We start from the raw sequence: 6,729 nt of genomic DNA on the forward strand, positions 1-6,729 counted from the left end.
AACCGATCACGATGGCGGGGGTGGGGGGGTGGGGGGGTGCACTCCACAGTTAGTTTTAACATTCTGGAGAGAGGTCACCCAGCTCTGCAGCTCCCCGCCTCTCTGACCTTGTTCACTCACGTGGCTTCCAAAAGGATGGTCTGTGGTTGTTCCTTCCTCAAATGAGACCAGCACCAGGTCTATTTGCCTTGTGTCTCACCAAAGTGCTTAGTCCCTCAATCCAATATACCCAGGCCTCTGGGCTGAAGGAAAAGCGACGGGAAGGTGGCACAGGGAGTGGGCAGGGACACCTGCCTTTCTAGTGCTGCTTCCCTGGCATTTTGTAAAACGTGGCTACTAGAAAACTTGAAATGAGTTCTGGGACTTGCATTTCTGGCTCATTGTATTTGTATGGGGTAGCATGTCTCTGGACAGTATGGCCAATAGGCTACGGCTTGTTTTAGGGGCATGGTGCTGGGAGCCAGAGTCCTTCTCTCTCCTCGGTCCTTGCCATCTTAGTGCTCTCCACCCTGGTGCACACACAACAAAACCCAGAATCACGAGAAGGCTTCTGTGTCCCAGGCATCATGGATTACCACCACCCAGAGCTATTTACACAGTACTTCACAAATAGACAGTGCTTTGTGTACCTTGGAAACAGGTGTGCCTTATTCAAGATTCTTTACTGGTGTCCTCCAGATATCTGGGACAATAAGCGTGCAAATCCATGAAATCCACTATGGGAATGGTGTCGTTTGGATAGAGCACTGTTGTGCAGTGCGCAGCCTTCGCAGCTGTACGTGGCAACCCTGCCATTATCTGTCTTCTCAATGTATATTAGTTGGGGGAGCGAAAGGGGAAGAGAGTGAGTAGCTGCTGGCCCCTTGACTTGATGTTTCCAGGCTGAGGTTCTCCCATCTCTTCTGCAACAATGAACACTGGTCACGTCTCAGAACTATGGCCTCAGTCTCATTGTTCTCCATGTGACACCATCATTGGTGGAACGCCATGGCCTCAGCAGTCATCCAAGAGGGCCACAGAAGCATGGGAAGAAGAGAGACTCCTACCAGGGCTCCAAGACCCAGCCTAAGGGTCTCCTCTGTGAAGACTATCCCCGCTCTGAGCCACTGATGCCACAGAGGTCCCCAGCAAAAGGGCACTTGGTGAGTGGAACCCGGAAATATTACCACCGTGGTGGGGGATTGTTACCGTGTTGAGGGATGGGTGCTGGTACAGGCTGGTAGAGGGTTCTGGCATGCTTTTATCAAGACGTGTTGACACACATCTGCTTAAAATCATTCAAGTTTATCATCTCGACTGACTCATAGGGCAGCATACACAGAAAAGCGGGAGGATGAGGTAAGCAGGGAGGGTTGGGATTATGGCCTCATGATTTTTCATGGCTGTCTTCATGTTCACCCTCGAATGCCCTATTTGCTCTCAATGAGTTTTGTGGATTGGTTATATCAGATAATAGATACTTATTTACCTGTGTCACTGTTCGTTCTAATCCTATACGGTGTAAGTTTCTTACAATTGTTCAGTACAGATTTTATTTATAATGTTTTATTAGGGTCTAACATTTATGATTTCCCCTCACTTTGACACTTTTCTGTTACACGGACATTTATCTGCAGTCCTCAGAAAAATGTAAACGAGTGTGTTTTGTTTGTTCATTTATCCTTTGACTTAGTTTTCTTTTACGTTAAAAGTGCTTTATTTTTTCCCCTCTCGGAGTTGGATTGCTGCTGAGGAGCCAAAAGGATACAAACAATTCGCAGCTCATTTTCCCAGAACTCCTTGTGGTTCCTTTAACTACACGGACGTTCTGTGGACAGTTACGTTATTTTGTACAGTAAACATTTTTTTTCTTTGCTTTTTAGCCACTTAATGTGGTATCATGAAAGGAAGATCAGTTCTTAATGAGAAAAAGCTGAGATGGGAGGGGGCAGCAAGCACACCGGGACCACTTCCAGGCTTACATAAGTAACATTCCTGCTGCATAAACATCTTGGCAAATCCAGAGACCAAGTTCCCATCCCACACTGCTGGCCTGCACCAAACACTGGATAATATATTTTTCAAAATCTTGTTGATGGTAACATTTTTCTGTCCAGAAACAAGTCATTAGTTTGGACAAAGGGATCCAAATACATCTGCTTAGTTCCCCAAAGTTGTAGTGGAAAATATTATCTAGAGAATAAGTAAGTGAGGAATAAGAGTGGATTGTGATTTCTTAAGAGTGAAATACAGAGAAACGGCACTTAAAATCTCATCAAGTTCTCAGTGCAAAATTGCAAAGCCCAAACCAAATGAAACCATCCTAATTTGGCAAATGCTTACCAGAGAGTCCAAAGACAATCATTTTTAGTGCATTATTAATTCTACTGTAGATTTTAACCAAAATTAAACTGTTACTTTTTTATCTAACTCCTGAATTGACATGAAATTGAAACGTGCAGCTAGCGGCTTAGGGACCCCAGCTCTTCTGTGATACGTGCACACCAACGTATTTATACAAACTTTTGTTCCCAAGGAGAGAGAGTTCTTAGCGAACACTTCCTGTCTCACAACATATTGTCAATGACATTCTAATTGTAAGGCAACTAGTGTAATATTGTAATTTAAAAATTAAGAGAGACACAAAAAAGAAAAAAAGTCATATACCAACAAAACCAGCATCCATAATTTCTGAGCTATAAACAATATTTGTATTTCATTCAATTCCTGCAGGTCATACATAACCTACTAGAAGAGGCCGCTTTTCTTCAGAAAGTCTGAACAGACCAATTATCATAGAAGTAATAAAGTAGTTAGTGCCCCCGTCAGCACCCCACACCCAGAGAACAGCAAGCCCATGTAGTTTTCCCAGGGAATTCTTGCAAAACTTTAAAAATCAGATAACCCCAGTGCTAGTTCCTAACGCTGTTCTGTAACATCGAAAGAGAGGGAAAACTTCTACTTATCTATGAAGCCAAGAATATCATCAATGTGAAAATCTGAGAAAGATTTTACACAAAAATTAAAATGACAGACCAACCTCACTTGTTGCTATGGATATGAAAATGGTCAAGAAAAATCTTGTCAAATAGAATTGAACAAGAGAGTAAAGATAACACATTATGAACAAACGGTGTTTATTCCAGGAATACCAGTGTGGTTCCATGCAGAAAACACCGTGATAGAATTCACCATGTTAATAGAGTGAAGGATTAAAATCATGTGATACCCTTCAAAGGTGCAGAAAAGACATTTGAGAAATGCAGCTACTCTCACTCATGGTAAAAATACTTTCCCATTGAAATTAGAATGAAGACAAAGATGCCCGTGGTCCCTACTCCTGTATAAAGTTGTGTTGGAGGTATTAAGCACAGCAACAAAACAAGGACATAATTAGAAGCAGAAGAATTTGAAAAGAAACAACAACAAAAAAGCTATCTGTCTGCAGATGATATGATCATATATTGGCAAAACCGAAAAGAATTGATGGGAAAAATAAACACAAACCGTAACTGACTTCAGGAAAGTTGCAGGTTGTAAAATCAGTAAGCAAAAACAATGGTACAGGATGTAAAGTCCAGCATAGGGAATATGTCAGTGGTATTGTAACAGCTATGTACGGAGTCAGAGAGGTAATAGAGTTGGTGGGTTATCACTTTGTGAGGGGTGTAAATGTCTAATCATTACGCTATTTTGTACACCTGAAACTAATAATAAAATTAAATTAAATTTTAAAAAAAGAACAACGGCCTACATATCTATAAACAAAAGCCATCTGGAAGAAACAATGAAAGAGAAGATCTCATTCATGATAGGGAGAAAAAGAAAACCGTGGCATAAATTTAATGAGAAATGTTCAAATCTATTCAAGGACAAGATAAAACTTTTGTGAAAAAAGCAAAAGTATATTTGAAGAAATGGAGAAATATACCATGTCCATACATAAAAAGACTAAACATCAAAAAGATAGCAATTCACCCTAAAGTAATTTATAAATTTAGTATGATCCCAGTTTTTTTGTTTGTTTTTTTTTTCCTGGAGCCAAACAAGCTTTGAAAAAGAAGGATAAAGTGAAAGGAATTGGTCTATCCAACTTCAACACTTATTGGATAGGTACAGTAATTAAGACTATGATATTTGTACAAGGACAGACAGATCACTACAATAGAATAGAGAACCTAGAAATAGACACACACAAATATTATTTTTGACAGAGCATCTAAAGCAGTTCAGTGGGTAAAGACAGCCTTTACCCCACAAATGGTACTGGAGGAACTGGACACAGGCAAAACAAAACAAAACAAAACAAAACCGAAAAAAACCAAAAACGTTGCCCTACTTTATACAAAAATTAACTGAAAATGGATCATGGGCTGACATGTGAAATGCAACATTACAAACTTTTTAGGAAAAAATAGGGGAAAGTATTTGGATCTAGGGCTAGGCTAAAAGTCGTTAGACTTGACACCAAAATCATGGTACATGAAAGGGAAAATTGATACATCAGATCTCATCAAAATCAACAACCTTTGTTCTGCAAAAGACCCCATTAAGAGGGTGAAAAGACAAGCTACAGAGTGGGAGAAAATATTTGCAAACCACATATGTAACAGAAGGCTAGTAACTAGAGTATATTTTTTAAAACTAAACAGTGAAAAAGCAAGCAATCCTTCGATATTGGGCAAAAGACACAAACAGACATTTCACCAAAGAGGATGATATATGGATGGCAAATAAGCACATGAAAATATATTGAACATAGTTAGCCATTAGAGAGATGCAAGTTAGCTACCACCGTAAGCTACCACTATACAACTATCAGAATGGCTACAATAAAAATTAGTGACAACATCAAACGCTGCTAAGGCTACAGAGGAATTGGATCCCTCATACATTGCTCGCGTGCATGTAAAATGGTACGGTCACACAGGAAAGCCATTTGGCGGTTTCTTTTAAACCTAAACATGCAGCTAGCATTGCATTCCTGGACATTTATCCCACAGAAATGCAGACATGCTGACACAACAAACCTGTCCATGAATGTTTATAGCAGCTCTATGTGCAATAACCCAAACCTGGAAGCAACCCAGCCCTTCAGTGGCTGAATAATGGCACAGGATGGGTGACATCCATACCATCGGATACTATTGGGCAATAAAAAGGAGCAAACTGCTCATAGATGCAACACCCTGCCTGAAACTCCAGAAAGTGATACCGAGTGACAAAAGCCAACCTGCAAAGGCTGTCACAATTCCTTCAAATAAATTTCTCCTGAGATAGAGACAGACACCTATATCCTTTTAGTTCTGTTTCTCTGGAGAACCCTGACTAACACAGTAACCTCTGGTAGTACCTGCTGAAATGCGTCCTTTGAATGTGCCTTGGTGACTGTCCTCCATCAGGCATGCGTGCTGAGCACAGGTGTGCACCAAGCTTCAAACCCTCCATGTCCACGCGGCCACCTGAAGCAAATCAGAAACGAGTTCTGGTTACAATTTCAAACAGTCAGAGGGCTTTTCCGTGTTTCAGACCATAGCATGTTTGCTTACTTCCCTAAGACAATCTTTTGTAGCGTGAGGTTGAGACAATGTCTAAGATAAACCTATTGTCAATTCTTTGCATCCCTTTTGATGGTGTTTAGCCTGAGAGAAATAAATCTTTCAGGCAAAGAATGACAGTGATGTGAGAACTTCATACCCCAAATACTGACATGTTGAAGGATGGAAGTTTCCCTCTATTTCTTCATGTTAACATAAATCAGTATTCAACTTTAATCTCTAGGCTGAGGAACATTTTACATTTGACCGCTATGACCTTCCCAAAACGCTGGGAAAAACTGAAAATCAAATGAGCCAAGGCAAACAAACAAACAAAAACAAACAAACAAAAACACCTAGAATGGAAGACATTTTAATTAACCAGTTTTGTAAACCCGTTTAATGCTTGGTTTCTGCATAGCTGATGTGACAGGTCTCGGGGTTTGTTCAACCCGGGCAGGAAGCTGTGCCAGCACCGCTCTGGCTGGTTGTGTGTGTGGTGGGGATGGAAAGGCCGCCTACAATTGCCGTCTTTTGTGTATTTTTTTCTCTGGAGGTAATCGTCACTCACCAGAAAATAAAGTGCAAAGACCCGAAAAGACCCAGATATGCTCAGAACTATTGTTTGGTCCTCATCGGTGTTCTTTTGTAGAATAAGAGGAGTTGGTAAGGGAGTAGATGGAGGCGGCATCCAGGCAAGAGAACCAGCCTGCAGGGCTTGCTCGGGACCTGCCTTCTGAAGCCAGACGTGCAGTGGGAATGTGTGCGTTGCTCTGCCACCCCGTGCAGGGGAGGGAGGCGCTTTGATCCTGACCTGCATCCAGCTCATCTCATCCTTTGAGCCTGAAAGCTGAGCTGCCTGTGCCTTCACTGGGGCTATAGTTACAGCACAGTAACTATAGTTACTCCCACTTGGCTGGGCACTCCTGGCTTTTTGCTCAGCGCCGCCCCGGGTTCCCCGCACTGGAATGCTCCACCATTTAATTATTTGTGGCCTGAGAAGTCTGTGAAAATCCTCAGCGTGAGGGACCTTTTTGTTCACTCTCACGGCAGATGCTCGCAAGACAGACCCACCAGTCTTCATTGTTTTGCAAGCAGCAGGGACAAAGGTGACACAAAGGTTCCAACAGGCTTCCAGCTCCTGGGGAACCCGCGGCAATAGTCAGTGGACACAAATGCGGGCAGGAGTTAAAGGGTCCCCCACCACGCGTGT

General features: G+C 42.0%; 1 long non-coding RNA gene across 1 annotated transcript in view; it reads right to left on the reverse strand.

Moving 5' to 3' along the window:
* LOC148756085 (uncharacterized) overlaps nucleotides 1–6,327 on the reverse strand; it is a 77,379-nt gene extending 71,052 nt beyond the window's left edge. The window contains exons 1-2 of the long non-coding RNA XR_016018334.1: nucleotides 6,088–6,327; nucleotides 5,333–5,441 (exon numbers count right to left, since the gene is read on the reverse strand). This is a non-coding gene — a long non-coding RNA (uncharacterized LOC148756085). The remainder of the gene's footprint in view (nucleotides 1–5,332; nucleotides 5,442–6,087) is intronic.
* Between the last annotated feature and the right edge of the window lie 402 nt (nucleotides 6,328–6,729).

Source organism: Rhinolophus sinicus, chromosome 13, assembly GCF_057876585.1.
Source record: "Rhinolophus sinicus isolate RSI-liver-muscle chromosome 13, RSI-T2T, whole genome shotgun sequence".
NCBI classification, from domain to species: domain Eukaryota; kingdom Metazoa; phylum Chordata; class Mammalia; order Chiroptera; family Rhinolophidae; genus Rhinolophus; species Rhinolophus sinicus.